This window comes from Anguilla anguilla, chromosome 14, assembly GCF_013347855.1.
Source record: "Anguilla anguilla isolate fAngAng1 chromosome 14, fAngAng1.pri, whole genome shotgun sequence".
Lineage (NCBI taxonomy): Eukaryota > Metazoa > Chordata > Actinopteri > Anguilliformes > Anguillidae > Anguilla > Anguilla anguilla.
In genome coordinates, this window is record NC_049214.1 from 8,410,339 (window position 1) to 8,428,967 (window position 18,629).

The following is an 18,629-nucleotide window of genomic DNA, read 5'->3' on the forward strand; positions in this document are numbered from 1 at the left end:
TTAATTCTTTGGTAAATATTCACCTTTAAAAATAGTTTGTTTCTTGTCAGCCATGTAAGTCATCCTGGATAAGGAGATCTTCCTTACATTGGTAATTCACAACTAATGACAAACACTAATATACTGAGATTCTACCCAATGTTAAGAATCTCAGCAAAACAAATGGAAATAAATGCTCCTGCTCATCTTTTAGATAGAAGGCTATTCATATTCACTCCCAGAGATTATGGATATGAATAGTATGCCATCTTTGAATCATCATGTTTATGGATTGGAGATTAACTTTCATTGAGAGCACACATTTTTCAGGCATGCAAAATTGGGCTTGAATTGCAAACCTGAGACATGCAGATGTGAGTTGACGCATTCCTCTAGAGAAAAACCACTGCAACATAAGTCACATTCCTGACAATATACATTCATTACATTACATTACATTACATTTTTCTCGGAGAACTGCCTTGCACAACGTGCAGGAAATCTCTAAGCAGTCATGAAGGTTGAACAGGAGGCCAGTGGAATCCGTAGTGCTCCTCTGGGAAGGGCCTTGCTTGTCTCCAGGCCCCCTTACGTGAGGGTCTCAAAACGGGCTCGGGACACAGGCGCCTCGACATCTCCTCCCATTGTGCCGTAATTCTGCGGGGGTAAGGGTCCGACACCCGCCCTGACACCACGGCGAGCCTCTTGGCACGCCGCCCGGTGATAGAAATTGTCATCTGCTTGTTAACCTCCTGCTGGCTGGCCATGCCCTTTCATTTGTGATGGGTCTAATCCCCCCCTCTGAAGTAGCTCTATGCAGAGAAGGGAGAGGGCGAACATAAAGGGACTTCCAAGCACTGTAATAGAAGGGGTGCATTCTTCCCAACAATGGTGGAAATGACAAAGGCCCGGGTGACGGGCCTCGTCTGTCATTAGGACCTTGAAGCAGCTGGAGGAGGTTGGTGCTCGGTGGTAGGTGGCTGAGTGTTGGGGGGAAGGCGGGGGTGTGGGCAGGAATGCGAATAGAAGCCATTGTGTGGCCTGTTGCTGGAGTTGATTATTCATTAGGTTTGCTTTCCCTGCGTTAACAAACTCCTTACTGGGCTTCTATGTGAGGAATAAAATAAAATAAAATAGAACTCCTGCTTATGTGAGAGGTATCGATGTTGTTTAAAGAGGGAAAATGTTGAGCTGGTGAGCTCAGTGGGGTGCCTGTCTCCCACATTAGGCTGTAAATTTATGAAATTAAAAGATAATTGTGTTTCCTTTTGAATTCAGATGCACAGCTGACTATACACTTTATGTGCACTATTAATCAAAGGTACCTGGTCATTACTCTAATGTTCCATTTATTCAGACTGTTAATTGCCATAGATGTAGGTGGATAAGAGAAGGTTATATTCTTCACTGAGTAGCCTAAAAACACTTCAATGCTGCACCATAACAATGGAATACTACCTTTTCAGTTGCAGCACTCAAAATCCCATATGCATTTGCCAGCATCTTGTAAAGCTTCAGAATCAAGGATTCAACATTTGCACACCATGCACGTTTAGACTGCAAACCTCGAGGAGTTGCTCTTGGGCAGTAACGCAGGGTCTTCAGGCTTCCCTCCCTGTGTGAACCTAAGCCCAATTTTACACCCACCTGTGGGTCTACTCACTGTAGTCGGCAATACCACAGCAAGGATTTTGTTTCAGAATGTGGGGTATATTACTGGATACAGAACTGAGAAACGCTTGGGTTGGATGTGCCATCTGTCAGTCAAGATATAGACTTACCACAGGGTATGAACAATATCCAATACAAAACATGAAATAGATATGCTGATTCTCTATTTTCCCTGTATTTTCCTTGATTTAATTATTTGTCTTTTTTTTTTTAAAGTACCAAAATGAAAAAGTAAGACTTGAGTCATCCAAATGGAGCAATTCTGTAGTCAATGAGACATTACATTAATTATTCTGTATCATATTCACTCCATATGTAATATGAGAAAACACTCACAAATGAAGATATTAATAATGCTGCAATAAGATCCTGTCAATGAGTTCACTGTTTCTCATGTTAAATGTATGCAGATATATGCTAATCAACTCCAGCCCACTTTGGTTCGTATTACAGCAGGCTCACGCTGAAAGAATACGAAGAGGATGCCACGTGGATTGAAAGTGATTGATTAGTGTGTGACACTGAGTGTGTGTACATGGAGGCTCTTTCTGGCTTTGCTTTAATACGCTAGAAAAACAAAAGCTTTGTGTGAATAATTCCATCTTTGAAACATGCAGTGTTTTTCATGATGTATCTGCTTGTCTAAAAAAAAGAACACACAACACGCATGGCATTATTTTTAATGGATAATAGTTAAATCAGCAGCCAACCACAGAAGGAAGCCGGCGGTGGATAACGCAGGGCTTTTTGATGAGGTCTGGGCCTCGTTAGAATGCGTTAATGGCAGCGCAGATCAAACGGGACCTGTGGGTGCGGACGGCGTTCAGCCTCGCAGAGACGGAGAGGGGTCCTGATGCCGCTGTGGCACGCAGACGGTCTCGGCGGGGGCGGTTAACTCATTAAAGGGTTTCTCGAAGCACCGCAGCCCCGACACCCCCCCGCACCGGGACCGCTTCCAGGGTCGCCGCCCGTCCTGTTTGCTGTCGCCGTCGGTAACGGGTCGGTGCCGCGCCTCTGGCGATGAGTCAGAGCGCTGGACCTGCTCACCAGCACTCATCTGAAATGGACTCACTGGAAGCCATTCAGGACAAGGAGGTTTGGGCTTGACAGTTTTGTTTCTTGCTGCTTCTCGGTTATGTGCGTTTCCTGTATTATCCTTTAAACCCTCATTGATTCAGGGCACTCATCCTCCTGACCGTAGCTGCTGGAGTGAGATTTCACATTAGATTTGGAATTATTCACGGATTGTGGTGTGGGGATTTTACGCTGACACTGCTTCTTTTTTTTTTTTTTTACAATTATTTTCATAAGGTCTCTGAAAAGTGACCTTATTTGCAATGCAGAAAAAAAATTACTTATTATAAATTACAATTCGTAGAGGACTCTGCAGTTTAAACCATCTTGTGCTGTTTGTTTGACATTTACAAGTTTGTCTGACTTTCTTAACAGACCTTTCCACATAAGCTCTGTATTTGTTCTCGAAATAGGGAATAATATTTATCTGCGGACACAGATGCCTCTACTGAAACTGCAAATGATAAAGGTTAGACGTTAGACCATGACTAGAATTTGGCCTAATCTAAAGGACAGCTATGTGGGGACCTGCCTCTGGGTGCCTGTCTTGCAAGGACCCATGTCTGTTGGACGTGGTACCAACCTGATCAACAGATCAACATTTATTAACATTAAATTGATGAGCAGGAAAAAAGGTAGTCCAATTAGTTTAGCACGCAATTTCACTGAAAGTCACAAATTGGAGCCGAAGCTTTCTTTGCGCTGAATCCAGGTACTGCTGTGAATGTGGAAGCCTGAGAAGATGGTAAATTGGGACCTATTTTCCTTACAGTTCTTATCCTTTTCTTATATTCCGCTGTGGGTACCTTATTATAACTACATTCCGACCAGTCCAATGCACTCTGGGGGGTTCCTGTCTTTACTGTTGAAGACATCAGAGTTCAGGTCAGGGCTTATTGTATTACTGCCTTTCACAGTGAAAGTAGTTTTTGAAATAATTGTATCTGTTGGTAATTTCACAGAGGTTGAATGTGTTGTCCCCACCGCAAATATCTAAAATGGTCTCTGGTGAAAGTCCCAGTTTGTGCACATGGATTTCATATTGCAAATAAAACAGATGAACTAAGAATTCCTCTTCCATTACGCCCTGCACAATTTGGCGGATGTACTCAATCAAAGAAAAACGAAGACGCAGAATTGAATTACAGCTGAGGTAAATGGAAAAGAACACTTGCAGAGGAGACTTTGCGAAGGAATATGTGCACTAACTTGACAGCGTATGTGGACAGGCTGCAATCCCTGGAATGTCCTCATATGGACACTTGTTTTGTTCTATACAGTCATGGGATTCCTTCATAACAAGTAAAATCCGTGTAGTGGGCATTCCAGGGAGTTGCCTGAGAAGCCCAGTCTTTCATGTTGATATGGATTTGTGCTTGTTATGACTCCCCGTGAAAGTCTGATCAATGAAGCCTACATGCAGCCTGTAAGCCATTGTGCCCCGTATGAACTGCAGCCTGCAGCAAGTGTCCTAATTAGCCTTTATCTTATTGAAAATCAGATCACTGTATATTATAGGAGTTATTCACATTTTTAATTTCATATGCATAATTTCAGATGTCTACCGATCAAATTCAATTTGCAGACTTGCGTGAAAAAATGGAGAGCTTGTCTGATTGGTAAAATGCATATTCTGGGGAAGATAAAATAAAATTGAATAAAAAATTGAACATACAGTGATGTGTGATGGAAAATGGAATGGGGCGAAATGGAAATATATGGAAATTGCTTCTCCAACAAAATAGTCATACAATGTAAGATATATTCATAGCACAACAGGCACTTCCTGCAATCCATCAACTATTGTCTTTATTTACTTTCAATTCGACACCACAATTTCTGTGTGCTTGTTGAAAAAAGGCTGGTGTGATGCTTATCGAAATGATGATATGGTATACAGAATATGACTAAACATGTTTCATATCCAAAGGGAATACAATAATTACTATTTAATTTTGCTCCCAACAGATCTCTGATTCCAGCTGCAATTATTGATTCATTGGTAATTATATGTAATAACAGCTTCAGAAGGTTTTGCTTGGACCCATTTCTTTGAATTACCTGTAATTGCTGTAATTGTGAGATTCCTGCCTCTAAAATATATATTTCCATGGCATTCTTAACTTAAATTTCTGAACAAAAAAATCCAGAAAATAAGCATTTTAATATATTTTATATATTATATTCGCTAATGATGACATAGAACAAATGTAGGTTTAAAAACAATGCCTCGTGATTTCAAGATGTTTGGCCTAAGGAGGAGATCACTGACATACAGATGACTTATCTTTGTTTATTTAAATGCTGGTGTTGTTTTTCCATGTATAATATGCACATATTTTAAACATGTCCTTAGCCGATACACAATACACAATGATACACAATAACTGTATATGGTATAGTGAAAACCCTATAATCAATTATATTGGCAGTCTGAAAAAAAAAAACCAAAAAAAAAAAACATAAGCTTCAGTGGTGTTACGTGTAACAGTCTCCGTTTTGCATAAAAACTGTGGCAGAATTCCTGAAGAATTGTAGTTTGGTGGGCGGCTAATTAACGCTCTAGAGCTCCCTCGTCTCGCTCTGTCATCTTATCCACAGATGGTGAAATGCTCCGTCTGCCGCTCAGTAGTGATTTATGGAGGATCAATACTGCCATAAAGGTAAATCCTTGCAAATGGGCCCATTGAGCTTGTTCTAACGGTGTTCTGCTCCGACACTTTAAATTCTGCGCTTAGAAAGCAATTTCTCAGAGCCCAAATCCATAGTCTCTGAGCAACGATGGTCCCCTTTCCGATTGCTAGGTTAATGCAATTCTGAGAGTCCAAAGGGCCTCACATCTTGTTTACCTACATTAAATGTATATAATCCTGTCCCCATACAGATTTTAGTACCTATATACGCTGCAGAAATATCAGACTGTCATAATGGCATCATTGAGAGTTCTGTCAGTATTCCAGGGATAAAACCTTTGATTTAAGAGGGTGAAAATGTTATTATTATGATATAACCCCAGAAGTGTCTGCAAATAATATAACATAGATGAAAAACTACAATTGTGTGGGACCTGGGGGGCATTAAAGCTGTCACTAGACATTCAAGGTGAAAGAAATGTGCCAATGTTAAACAAACCCTGTAAGACCACGGAATAGCCATAATGATAGTCCCAGTGGTTCTACTCAATGAAAAAAACTTCAAATTTATTCCACATAATTTATTATTCTCCTCAAAGCAGCAAATGATATATTCACAATTCTATGGGTATAAAGGTCAGCTAATTCATGTACTGCTATAAATGTAGATAAAATGAAATTATATGTTGTAAGTAATATAAGTTTACATCTTTCTTTCCATTTTCTGTGGGTAGCCTTACTGGATATCCTCATGGTCAGCAGTTGAGGAAGCAGCAGTTGAACTCCTGGGGTTATGCTGGGCTATAGAAAAAGCCATTAAATAGATTTAAGAAACTGGATTTATGGTTTCCATAAAGTGCCGCTAAGCATTCTGTAGTGAAATATTGCAAGTTTAAAATCCCCTGTATTGCCTTTCACTTCCTCTTCTCAAAAAGCATCTTCTGGTCTTGAGTCATGAGTGGATGATGAACAAGAATAATGATTGCAAGAGACAATGCAAAATATATAATAATATATAACATATCTATTGTATACAGTAGTCCCATTCCTTCTCTGCAGAACAATGCTACAATGTGTATATATATATATATATATATATATATATATATATATATATTTACTGTATATATTATGTTTAAAATGTAACCAGTCATAAATGCAACAGTAATTAAAACCTAGAGGACTAGCATAATAAAAAGCAAAATTGCCCTCAAATTATCATTACACATGTGACCAGTGACACATAGAATCTTTTCAGCAACGATGTGCTTAGCTGATACACATGCCTATCAATGTCCAGCCTTACAGTTATTATAGTGAGTATACTTGGGGTGAAGTAGGCCAACGGATTCTGAGAAGTGGTTTGTGTGCCTCTAGTGTCCACAGTCACAGCACTTCATGGTGTATTAAACCAGAAACGCACTGTGGTTTTATTCCATTTCCCTCTACATAAGAAGCTTAATGAAAACAGACATGGTAGCTAGCTAGTCTACAGTTAGTGCACATATTGCCATTAATAGATCTGTTCTTTCATTGCATTATTTTCTGTTTTTGCAATATACTGTATTGTGCAGTTTTTTTGTGTGTGTGAACATTTTAAATTCAAGCTGGTTTTTTTCCATCGTAATCTCAAACTATAGCAATTCACCCCCATGCAGTTTGAGGTTCAATCCTCTGCCATGACACATTCTGTGCTGTGATCCCATCTCTGTCTGTAACTCTTCTCTACTTTAATTCTTTCTGAACAAAGTAAAAATATATATTTACTAAAGGAAGGCAGACTGCCTGCTCTCCTATAATTTATTTTTGAATCAGTGCTATTATATGTTTTGCTGAGCAAGTCTGCGCATGGATGTTCCATTTGTAAGCATCACATTTTAGACTCCCATTTATCAACACATTCCTGTGCCGATCTCCTTTGCTGTGATTGTGAACTTATGAGTGAAATTATTTCAAAATAAATGACCAAGCTGAAGGCCGTGGAGAGAAGTGCTATCGATTAGCACACAGATTCACTGAGGTCAGCTCTGCGGGATTACCTCGATTTTCTACAGGCAGTTGAAGCTTGTCTGGGCCATATCCAGAAGTCTCCAAAGCTTGTGGTATCAAATGTTCACAGGGTCAATCCATGTCAGGTTCTTATTCGCCATGTGATCCAATCCACTGTGGGTTCCAGAAGGAATAATGTTTTGTTATGACAGGAATGAAATTGCCTTCTGTGGTATATCAAAAAAATCATTTAGCCCCCAATGGGAAACAAAATCTATCAGCACTGAGAGATAGGGGGAAAACTGAAATGCGTAATATAGATTAAGCTGTAAAAGCAAAAATGTATTTGTTTATAAAATGTGGCCGCATGCCTTGAAGAAGCCATAAATATGTGTCATGGTCTTATGGATGCTGAAATACACAAAAAACATATCTATTGCTTTGCTCTTGGAAATCAGTCTTTAAGTCACATGACCACCCGGCAAACTATGCTGTCGTGATCGTTACCTGAAATGTAAACCTGCAGGATACTAGGACAGATGCATGCTGTAAGGAAAACTCAAGACGATAAAGGAAATGCATCATTAGATGTTCAGTAATAAAAATAATATTACAGGTTACTATCCAGAAGCACCAGTCTCCCATCACGCAGATGTGTTGGCTTAATGCTATCCTCATCCTATGCACAGTTTTGTTCTCCCTTAAGCAACCTAGAAACATTTATAAATCAACATGACTCAGAGAAAACTCAATACATGGAAAGCTGTTCAACAAAATCACAAACCCTCTGTTTTTGCAAAAATGTGAATTGATTGAAATATGAAAAAAAGATTACAGTTGGTCAGTAAGACATTTTTTTAAGATTCCTTCTTATATTGCTCAGTCTTGCCAAATAAACTACTGTATTTTATATATTTCACTGTTACATGTACTGTCACTAAGTACATTCAACTGAGAAAGATAGAAACATCTTTTTTTGCATAGTATTTTTTTTTTTCTAAGGAGTTGAAGATGCTATAGAATCACAGAAAAACAAAACAGGAGAAAAACTGAATTTAGGCTCTATGAATTTATAACATAATTTGTAATGTAATTAGTGTAACTTAAAATGTAAAACATCTGTAATGAGGCTCATCTCTTTCACAATATTATAATTATAAATAATACACTTGATATAGTGTGTTTAATCTTTAAAATTCGGGACTGAAAAAATACGAACAGGTGAAGTGTCTTTCTGATAGTCCGTACACTTTCTGAAACCTTTTTTGTACTATTTTTTAAACTCATCTTAATGCTGTTGGAGAAGAAAATGATTTTTTAGTGTGCGTGTTAGATGAACACTTTTAGCCCTAAGGATATTTAGCTTGTTCCACTGCTTTTAATTGTTTACCTGCTGCTTTTTGTAGCCCTCTAGCAACCATGTGTAAGATGACATTTTCTGGCATATAGGCTTGGCAAGAAAGCACCGCAAGAAGTAAACCTAATAAAAGATGAAAACGTGAATAAACCTTATCTTGTCTGAGCTATGCACTATAATGTGTGTTGATATTAACAAATTTGTATTTATCAAAGCTTTTGATGAAATTTTAAACGGCTGAAATTAGATGAGGAATCACAAGGCATACGTTGAAGAAACTAGAAGTAACAGCTGGATGCTTCTTAAAGCAGAAAAGATTATTATGTGAGGTTTCTGCATTCTTAGCACTTGTGTAACCCCATTGAACTAAATGATAAATGATTGTAGAAGATTCAAAAGGAGGAAAATGTAAATTAAAATAAAAAAATAAAAAAACTGTACCTTTTAATTGGCTAAAGGCATAGCGATTTTGGCCATCAAAAAGCTTTTAGCTTAATCTTTACAATGCCATATAGCCACACACAGTACAAAGAGAATAGGGATTCTACAGGTAAGGGTGATAAGGGTATAAGGGTGTATTGTATGTAAGAACTAATGACGTTGCTAGAGTCTGAGGGAAGGTTGCACCTTAAACTTTAATTTCTCATGTTGCAGACAATAAATATCCTAATCACAAATTTCCCACTTGTCTGTAGCTTGGGAAACATGGCAATAATGACCAGATGGACATGCTGTATGGAGAGAGAAGCTAGGGTAGTCACGTGTGCTGATGGTTGTCACATCCAGGACCCCGATTGGACAACTATTTATTTATTTATTTATTTATTTATTTATTTAATTAATTATTTATCTAGGACATTGCATGGCTTGTTATGGTTATTACTGCTTCATTATTGTCGCTAAATTTGCATCTGAGTTGTATCTGACACCCCCCCCCCCCCCCCCCCCCAAAAAAAAAGCCCCATCCAGCTTCCTCCCCCCTTGCCCCTCGCTCGCTCTCTTACCTTTAATTTTCAATGCCATTAGGCTTTAAAATGCCATGGAGACGTTCACGGTGAATGTAGAAATGTTGCTATGCTCTAGTCCGGCATCATCACCCTCAGCAACACTCCACGGCTTATTGAACATGCTCTGCATTCTTATGGGACGTGCGGTTATGGATTTTAAAAGAGAACACACTTCACCGCAGCGATTCAGTGGGAAGACAATGGTAATAAATTCCCGCACAGTGAGCCATTTTCCGTCTTGCAGGACATGGTACTTGCTGTAGTGTGGTAGCGAGGGTTCCAGAATATTCCCTGTTGACAATCTTGCCTCACGTGTGCCATTTCAGCAGTTTTGCAGGTCTGTGTGCATCTCAGCTTTACAACTGAAGACAAAGCAATCAAAGGGACAATACGTTTTGGCGTAATGTCCAAAGGAACTGTAAGTCACACGGACAGATTTTATATTTGTGGCCAATGCAGCAGGGCCCACAACCTCAGAGAACCACTGTCCTTAAATGTTTCCCAGCATACTTTGTAGAATAACTATTCAGTACAATAGTTTTTAAACAGAGTCGCATTATACAATTTACCTCAATTTTGACTGAAACAGATAATGTACTGTAAATTGAGTTACAGCCACAGGCACCATATTTAAAGGCTTGTCTGCCCCAAAGAAAGAGGATTCTGCAGCTGTTTGGAACACAAAAATGTGCTTTGTGGTTTTGGGCATACCTAAAAATCCAAGAAATCCAAATGAAGACCTTCAGCAAATCAAACTGCATAGCTCAGCCATTTGTCTGCAGCCAAAGAATTAAATAGTGTCACCATGGAAAAATATATCATAAGAAATCTTTCACAACATCCTTGTGGAATACAAGCCAGTGATGAATGGTAATGAGTGTATTAGACAGACTTGGCTGACTCTGTAGGCTAAGCTGATGGTATTAGCTGCTGTTTATTGTACTGTTCACTGGCCCTTCTGTCTACAGGGGCCAGGCAGTCTGGAAATAGTATCTGGGTTTATTTAATCGTCTGAAACGAACCAATGCACTCCTTGTAGTATAGTTCAGATTACCTTTGTTCATTCGACACATACAAACAAGCCACCAATGCATGTTTGTCTGGGAAGTCAGTGGTAATCTGGCTTATAAAGCAAGCACTGCTTAAACCAAAGCCAATCAAGTACGATTCACTCAAGAGGAAAATCAATGAAATGACGTAGTGCAAAAAGACAATACGTTACTTATCTGATCTAATTTCTGAACACGTACTTTTTTGTGTAGCTATTGATGTGCCCTTGTGTTAGTAATTGTTTACCCTTACATGGTGATCTATTTTATAGTGAACTAAGGCATTTTTGTATTATTTTACCCCTATTTTCCCAGATTTAGTATGCCTAATTGTGTTTGTGTGTTCAGGCTCATTGCTAAAGTTTTCAGATACTGAGACCGGACATTTCACACACAGCTTACGCAGGCAGGCTGTGGAACCCGATTGACCATAGAGGATCTGTTGTGTGCGATGATGAGACACCTTTCCTGGGAAGCCCTGAGGGGTTACTGGCCCCAACTGGCACTGTGCAGCTCTAATACCAGACTATTCCAGAGACTGGAACTGTCCACTCACTGGAATAGTATCTTTGCTGGATGAGCCACCAAGCAGCCCTAATGAAGGTCATTTTAACTGTATTAAAAAGAGTCCATTAGCTCTGTACAGTTGGTCACATACATTGGATGAACCACATCCAAACAGAATGTTCTGGACTGACATATTGCTTTGTGGTATCCCAGTAGCACTCTTTTTTTATCCACTTCAGGTAATATTATCTGAGTTTTTCAGTAGCAGACATGCACACTTGTTTTCCAACATGGCTATAACCTTTTTTTCTGGTTTTGCCTTGTGTGTGAGTATGTGCATTTCATGGATTAATCAATGTTTGCAGGTGATCGATTAAGAACATTACTGCTTTTATTACCTTCATTTAACATTTTCAAATACTCTAAATCCTATAATGATTGCCATATCTGGGAAAAATGACCTCATTTGTCACACACTGGAATACAGATTATATAGTAGTCTGATAAGAAAATGTCAATTTCCCCTGACTTATATTTCTCTCCCTTAGTAAAATGTCACACAACTTTAATTCAGCTGCATCGAAAATAAAATACAGCCGGGGATAGATCCACAGCAGTAGACGTTGTTTTCTTGGTTAGTGTCTGGCTTTTCTCAGGAACTGTACTCCATTGAACAAGATTATGTTCTATTTCTTCTGGACAATATCTACGAAACTCTCATAATAGAATAAAATACAACACAATCTACAATAAACAAGCATGATAAAACATACAAACCTTTAAAAATGCAAAAATAACCCAAAATTACATTTTGCATGACACTGACACTTGTTACCATGTTACCAAGGTAAATTTCCTTGACCATGTATTAGTAATGGTGTATTCAGTATAGTGCATGTTTGGGAAGGAATATGTTAAAATGAGTGAATTGTGGCTACTACTCGGTTGGATCTGGTAGGATGTTTTTTTTTTTTAACTGTCAAAGCCTTATAGCTTTCAGAGACATTTACAATGGGAAGCTTACTTCCTTTGCATTTTAGTGGTTATGATCGGACCGTCAGAAATTATTTTATAGTCAGCCTCTAAATTTTGACTGCTAAATGAATAGCAAATATTTAACAGCTGATTACTTAGGACATGTAGCCTGAATGTTAAAAAGTGCTGACCTTCAATAGATGATCAAATCAAAACATATAACTGGTAATAGTGCGTTTTAAAACTCCATGAGAAATTGCTTTACAACATGACGATTAACTGCATGAATTATAAATGATACCTTTAGAAGTTTTTACTATTGTTTATTTTTCTCAAAAAAATAAGTTATGTATAGATAAGATATATGAAACCTTTAATCAGAACTGTTTTGTAGACCTTGATTCAGATGTGGCTAATGACTTACAGTAATGGAGTTGAGATTTCCTCTGAAGCTGCAGTCCTGGTTGCTCTGGTCTTGGCCCTATGCTTTGAATGAGTTAGTAGTGTTTGTGTCCAGGTTGATGTATGAGACAGGCAAGAGCAAACAACGGATTCCATCGCTCTCCAGCTCATTATGAGACGCAGGCATGTTTTACATGGGGCTTATAAAATGCAGGGCTCTGTGTTTAATGTCAGACTGTCACATCCTTTTACTTCTAGAATACTAGTTTTACATCAAAATGTAGGTCAATTCCCTTTCAGTTCAGTTACATTTTTGGGGGGTTAGTAGGAAAAAGATTTTGTCAATTCGTGCGAATGCAGTATGCAGTATGGGGAAAGGAGCCACTCTTAATGTGAACATTGAAGAAAGAACACAGTACTTTATCTTACCAGAAGTATTATGTCTATGGCAGCTGTGCTGTTTTGAGTTCAGTGAAAATAACATTCTAACGAGAGCCCTTGTAAATCATACCCCTAATCACCTAATATTCCTCATGCCTGTTTCCTCTTCCTGTGATGCTCTTCTTCAAGGCTATCTGGAATTCCAGCTGGGTACGAAATGCACTGCTGTAGGCTCCCTGGTTTAGAAGTCATGCGCTTTATAGGAAAGCCACCCTGTTCAGCGGAGCTCCACTGGGATAGCAGTACACCTCCCCTTCTCTTGCAAGGTTTATGGGGCCTCGGCACTGCTGTTCTCTGAAGGGAAATAAAAGCAGGCGTAGTGGATGAATCAAGTTCTCATTATCCAGACTGGGGAAGCGTGCTACATCTGTGTACGCCATTAGGTTTTATTTCAGGTCAGCTGCTTTAATTGCAATAGTTAGTACAAACTTTCCCTTTCAAAGTTTGCTTCCCCATACACCTCACTCCACTCAGAATACCTAATATGTAGAATTCATTACATAAGCTTGCAAGAAAACCCCAAATATATATATATTTTTTAATCACACGTTCAGTGAAAATAGCATACTGTAGATGTAGTACCCAATGGACTTTACTCACAAGTTCATTTTCCAGAAATATGAGGGTTTGTTTGTCCAGATATTCTTTTTCATTGACACTTTGTTACAAAGGGACACCATTTCCTTGCAGGTCACCCTGAAGTAACAGTACACTCGCTGAAGGAAATGGCCCGTTGTTTGAGGTTGTACATGGAGCAGAGGTGCGTGGGTGGAGATGATTAAAGTGGTCTTGACCCACATGCAATTATTCTCACGATTTGCCTCATGCACTATGACTCAATTCTCCATTTTATCATAAAGGTGATGAGGGTATTCACAGTGGGTGGTATGAACTTAGTTATGAATAATCAATTTGAATGGATCCGACAGAAGAGAGCTGCAGTTTTCTGTCGGTGTACAGAATAAAAACACTCTCAGCTTTGTAATTCGTTTGGGCCTAGGCATTAGGTATTAATGAGGACATGTTTATAAAAACTGGTCAAAGAAATGAGCAAAAATGAGAGAGAGAGAGAGAGAGAGAGAGAGAGAGAGAGGCCCTATATATAGAGAGAGTAACTTAAATGTCACAGCAGTGATTTGTGTGGTAGTGTATGTCATAGGCCATAGAAAGAAAAATCATGGCATAAAAATGATACAATACCAGTAAGCTTTTAGTGTCTGGACATGGTAGATGTGTGTATAATACATGGCAGTTCACTGATTAAAGATTGTGAGGAGAGAGCTCTGTTTTATTTATTTTTTTGTTAAATTAATCTGTTATTGCAGCAAGGAATCTCACATAGGCCTCATAAAATGGCAAACATAAGACCAGCCAGACAAGTTTGTAAACCTGAAGAAAGACAATATGGGTGTACCTATGAAAGAACATGCTTATGAGAGCAAGTCAACTTCCCTTTCCAAAGTCCAAGCTGTGTAGGCTGTCACACACCTGCCCAAGGTGATAACAATGAAAACACCCTCATTGCAGTTATGGATGTTTTCGCTTGCTAAAAAACAATGTAGATCAGGATTGCATGCAACTGACACTGAAAGGGCACTGGTTTCTTTTTGTTTGCAGGGGATTTCCTTTTTATTGTTTCTCATGCATACAAAGTAAATAAAAACATCAATCATATCTGCATTAAAATCTCTTTTACGTGTATTTTCATTCCAGACTGTACAGAATATGAGGTAACCTCCACAGAATGAGGTCAGATGTTTGCTCAGATTATGAAGATGTGTTCTGCTGGAACTTGCTCCTGCAATAGTTTGCACTTCACACAGATCAGGCCTCTGACAACACATCTGCTCTGATGGTGGAGCAGGCAAGTAATGAGAAATCTGGGTGAGATCATTCATTAAAGATAAGTAAGAGTTACTAACGATATAGATCTTAGTGAACTCAAATGGAGAAATGCCATACTATATCGGTGTGCCTCTATGGCAAAATCATTTCTCCAAATGTGCTTCTCGTTATATATTCCTGTTTAAATTACATCCAAGTGCTTCCAGAGATGTCTATCGGCTTACCTTTTCCAGGCCTCAAAATGAACTCACAGCGTTTCAATGATTTCTGAACAGTCTCTCGGTGGAGGAGCAGCCGTAGCTGTTTTTATAGGATTAAGCTGTCTGACCTTCCCCGGAGCTAGCCCAGAATGGAGCAACCAGACTTAATCCCAAGGAGGGGACAGACTAACCAATGTAGATTAAAAACAGTAATGTGTTTAAACCTGATGAATGAGGTAATTCAGTGACATAGGAGCATAATGAATGTTTAAAGGGATTTCTGTTTTAAACGTAAGAAAGATGTAGTGTTGGAATGACTTTGAGATGAGCGGTTGTTTGGTTGTGTACGTGTGCGTGGGTGTGTCTGCTATCTCCCGTGACTTCTGAGGCATTGAACAGGCCAAGCATGTGCATTTTGCACGATATGATCTGTCTCACCTGTCTACTCTTTTGTTTTCATGTAAATGCATATAGAATATAAAAATAAATCGAATGAAAAAGACAAATACGTAACCTGTACAAATGGGGGGGGGGGGGGGTATAGTGGGTGATGGGGTAGGGTGGCAGGCTGGGGATAAAAACAGTGGAAATGGAAGAAAAACATTTCAAAATAGTGGTCAATTTTTAACCAATTGTTCAGAATTTATATTGCCTGATCAGGACTGCAGGCTGGACAATCCAGCCCAAATTTAAGCATCTGGCAACCCAATGACACCGTTATGGCATGGAAGGACACAAAATCCATTATAACTTGTAAGAATACCGAATAAACTTTAAATTATAGCTAAATTGGTTGATTCAATGGTATGATACAAAAGGTTTAGCTTACATGCCCTAGCTACTGCAGCTTGCTAAATATAATTAATATAAGAAGTAAATATGTATTTATTTCTAGAAATACATGCAAATATACACACCATGTGTTTTGCTTCTTGTATCAATGTAATTAGTGAAAAAATTATTATAATGTAATATTTGTTTCTAAAAATACTGAAGTTGTGTTATGGGAATGAAAAGGCAGCATTCCTATATTAAACTTTCATTTATCTAAACAAAATATCTATGTGCTGACTGTTGGGTTGTTAAGAGTACTGAGATTTGGTTTCTGAGGAAGGATGAGGACCCGAGCTTTGTAACTGACAAATCTGTTGAATGTTCATGATGGATCATTTGCTATTAGTGGCCATGCAATGCAAACAGGGGTGATAAATCGAGAGACGCTCACATGGCTAACTAATGGTAGTATTAGACACGTCATTTTGCCAGTGGGGTTGGTGACATCTTTTATGCTTCAGTGCTGGCATTTTGGATTATCCATCAAGCTGGCAAATCACAGCCTTTTCACGTAAGTGTGAAAAAGGTTTCTGTCAGTCTGTCAAACTGAAACGTGAACATCAGACGGATTTTCTCTATTTTACTGGTCAGATATCAGTCCAGGTGCAATTTGTACGTCTTTAAGTTAATGTCAGAGCACATCTGTCTAACTCTTGGAAAGATTTTCAGAACAGAAATAGCCTCGTTCTTCATGCCCTGATTGAAGTTTGCAATGCGGTGAGTTTTGGAAAAATTGTCATTTAAGATAATTTTCTTCAGCTGTCTGTCTGAAGACACAAGTTTTTCCGACTCTTAAACAAGCTATTTTTGGGTGATAAATAGGTTTTTCTCTCTGAGACATGTTTACCACAGTGATGCCATTGGGCTTCTTTGTAGCGATTAAATAAACATATTTTTTAATGTGCTTTGCCTATAGAGGCCCAATGATAAACCGTCTACTCAGCTTATGACAAAAGCTTTTATTTGGCCCGAAACATCTAGCTCTTTTCACCTCTCTGACAACAAACCGCAAAACACTTACATAGATATTGTTTCTTATACATTTTAAAATAATGTGATACACCCAAAATATTAAACCGTCTTCCTGCATACATTGGATTTTTAATGATGTAGGTTTTCACATGGAAATTTTTTTTAATTTTTATCATCTAGTCTTTTCTTTTCATGCAAACCAATTTGTCACTTCTAGAATCACTCTATGGTACCATTAGGGCTTGCCATATGAAATCAGCCTTATTACACCTAGGTTTGTAGAAATAACAAGGCAACAAAAGCACTGATGGTAATTAATCTATTTTCAGGGCTGAGACATGGCAGGGATTTAGGTCTGCGGCTCAAAGAAGCTAATCTGCTTTTGAGTCGTAAGCTCAATCTTCAGAGGCATGTTTACCCTGCACAGGTCAATATGACACAAATGGATTTCACAGGGCTGTAGAAATCAACACTGGAACCCTTTCTCAGCCTTAGAGCCAGAAAAAAAAAACATATTCTTTTTAAATCTACAGACCTCTGAAATTGCCACTTGTGTATAGCAATGGCCACATAAATCATTTGTACATAACAAGTGTAATGAACAAACTGGCAGAAAAACCTATTTAATGTCAAGGACATTTGTGAATTGCACATGGGCAGCTGGGAGAATATGTATGTGCTGGGGGAGAGCATGATTTATGTCTCCAATATAGTGTTCTCTGCAGCAATATAATGCATTGGATTCTTATCTCCTTCTTTATAGGAGTCCTCCTTATAACATGTAAGGCTATGCCCCATAAAATGACTCTGTGTTAGCAGATTCATAAGTCTGCCGCATGGCAGACCAGTTTCATCTCTTTCCACCGACTGCACTGAAAGGGAGGGAATGCAGCACATAATTACGTTCTGTTGGTAAAAGAACGTTAGATGGAGTGATGATGAAAGAAAGCTAACACAGCACCGTGCTCAGACTGAGGTAGCAACATGAAGAAAATGTTCTGTGGAAGGTCAGCCGTTTCAGTCTTAAATGTTTGCAGAACTTTATTGTCACTCGATGAGTTGTGAGCAAGGCTAACAATATTGTTCCTCGTGTTGCAAGTTAAGGCTCCAGCAAACATGGCAGAATGTAACGAACATTGAAAGACTAATAATAATAATTTTAAAAAAAATAAGCTTCAGACAGGGGTTGTGATCCATCTGCAGAATATTATCACATTTATATTTCATATTCAACCTCAACAGACTTTATAAAACAAGGTCAAGCCTCTTATTCACATTTCTGAACATTTTTATGTCCCAGCATTTCGCTTGCAGTTGAAGAGAATGGCAGTGCATAATCAGGGGCCATTTTGTCCCATCTCTTCCGAGCAGGTGTTTGAGTGACGGCTTTGCAGCGGAGTGCCAGACAGAGGCAGTTGTTATGGCGCAGATGGTGAGGCAGAGGGAAGAAGCAGCCCAGTGACAGAGCGAGTCAGCTGGAGCCATACAGCTGGACGGTGCCAGGGGAAGCAGGTATCAGAGGCATCCTGTTCAACGTGGAGAGCGCTGCATTTAAAGTGTAGGTGCTGTGTGTCTCCGAAGGGAAGGCCCAGAGCAAGGCCTCTGATGCTCTGCAATTCTTTTGGGCTTCATTTTTAAGTCACGCCAATTTAAGACGAGCTAAATATTTAAAGAAATAAAAACATTTACCTTAA

At 38.9% G+C, this 18,629-nt stretch overlaps 1 long non-coding RNA gene across 1 annotated transcript in view; it reads left to right on the top strand.

Moving 5' to 3' along the window:
- The first annotated feature begins 5,323 nt into the window (after nt 1-5,323).
- The window catches only part of LOC118212522, a 39,651-nt gene continuing 26,345 nt past the window's right edge, over nt 5,324-18,629 (top strand). The window contains exon 1 of the long non-coding RNA XR_004762258.1: nt 5,324-5,387. This is a non-coding gene — a long non-coding RNA (uncharacterized LOC118212522). The remainder of the gene's footprint in view (nt 5,388-18,629) is intronic.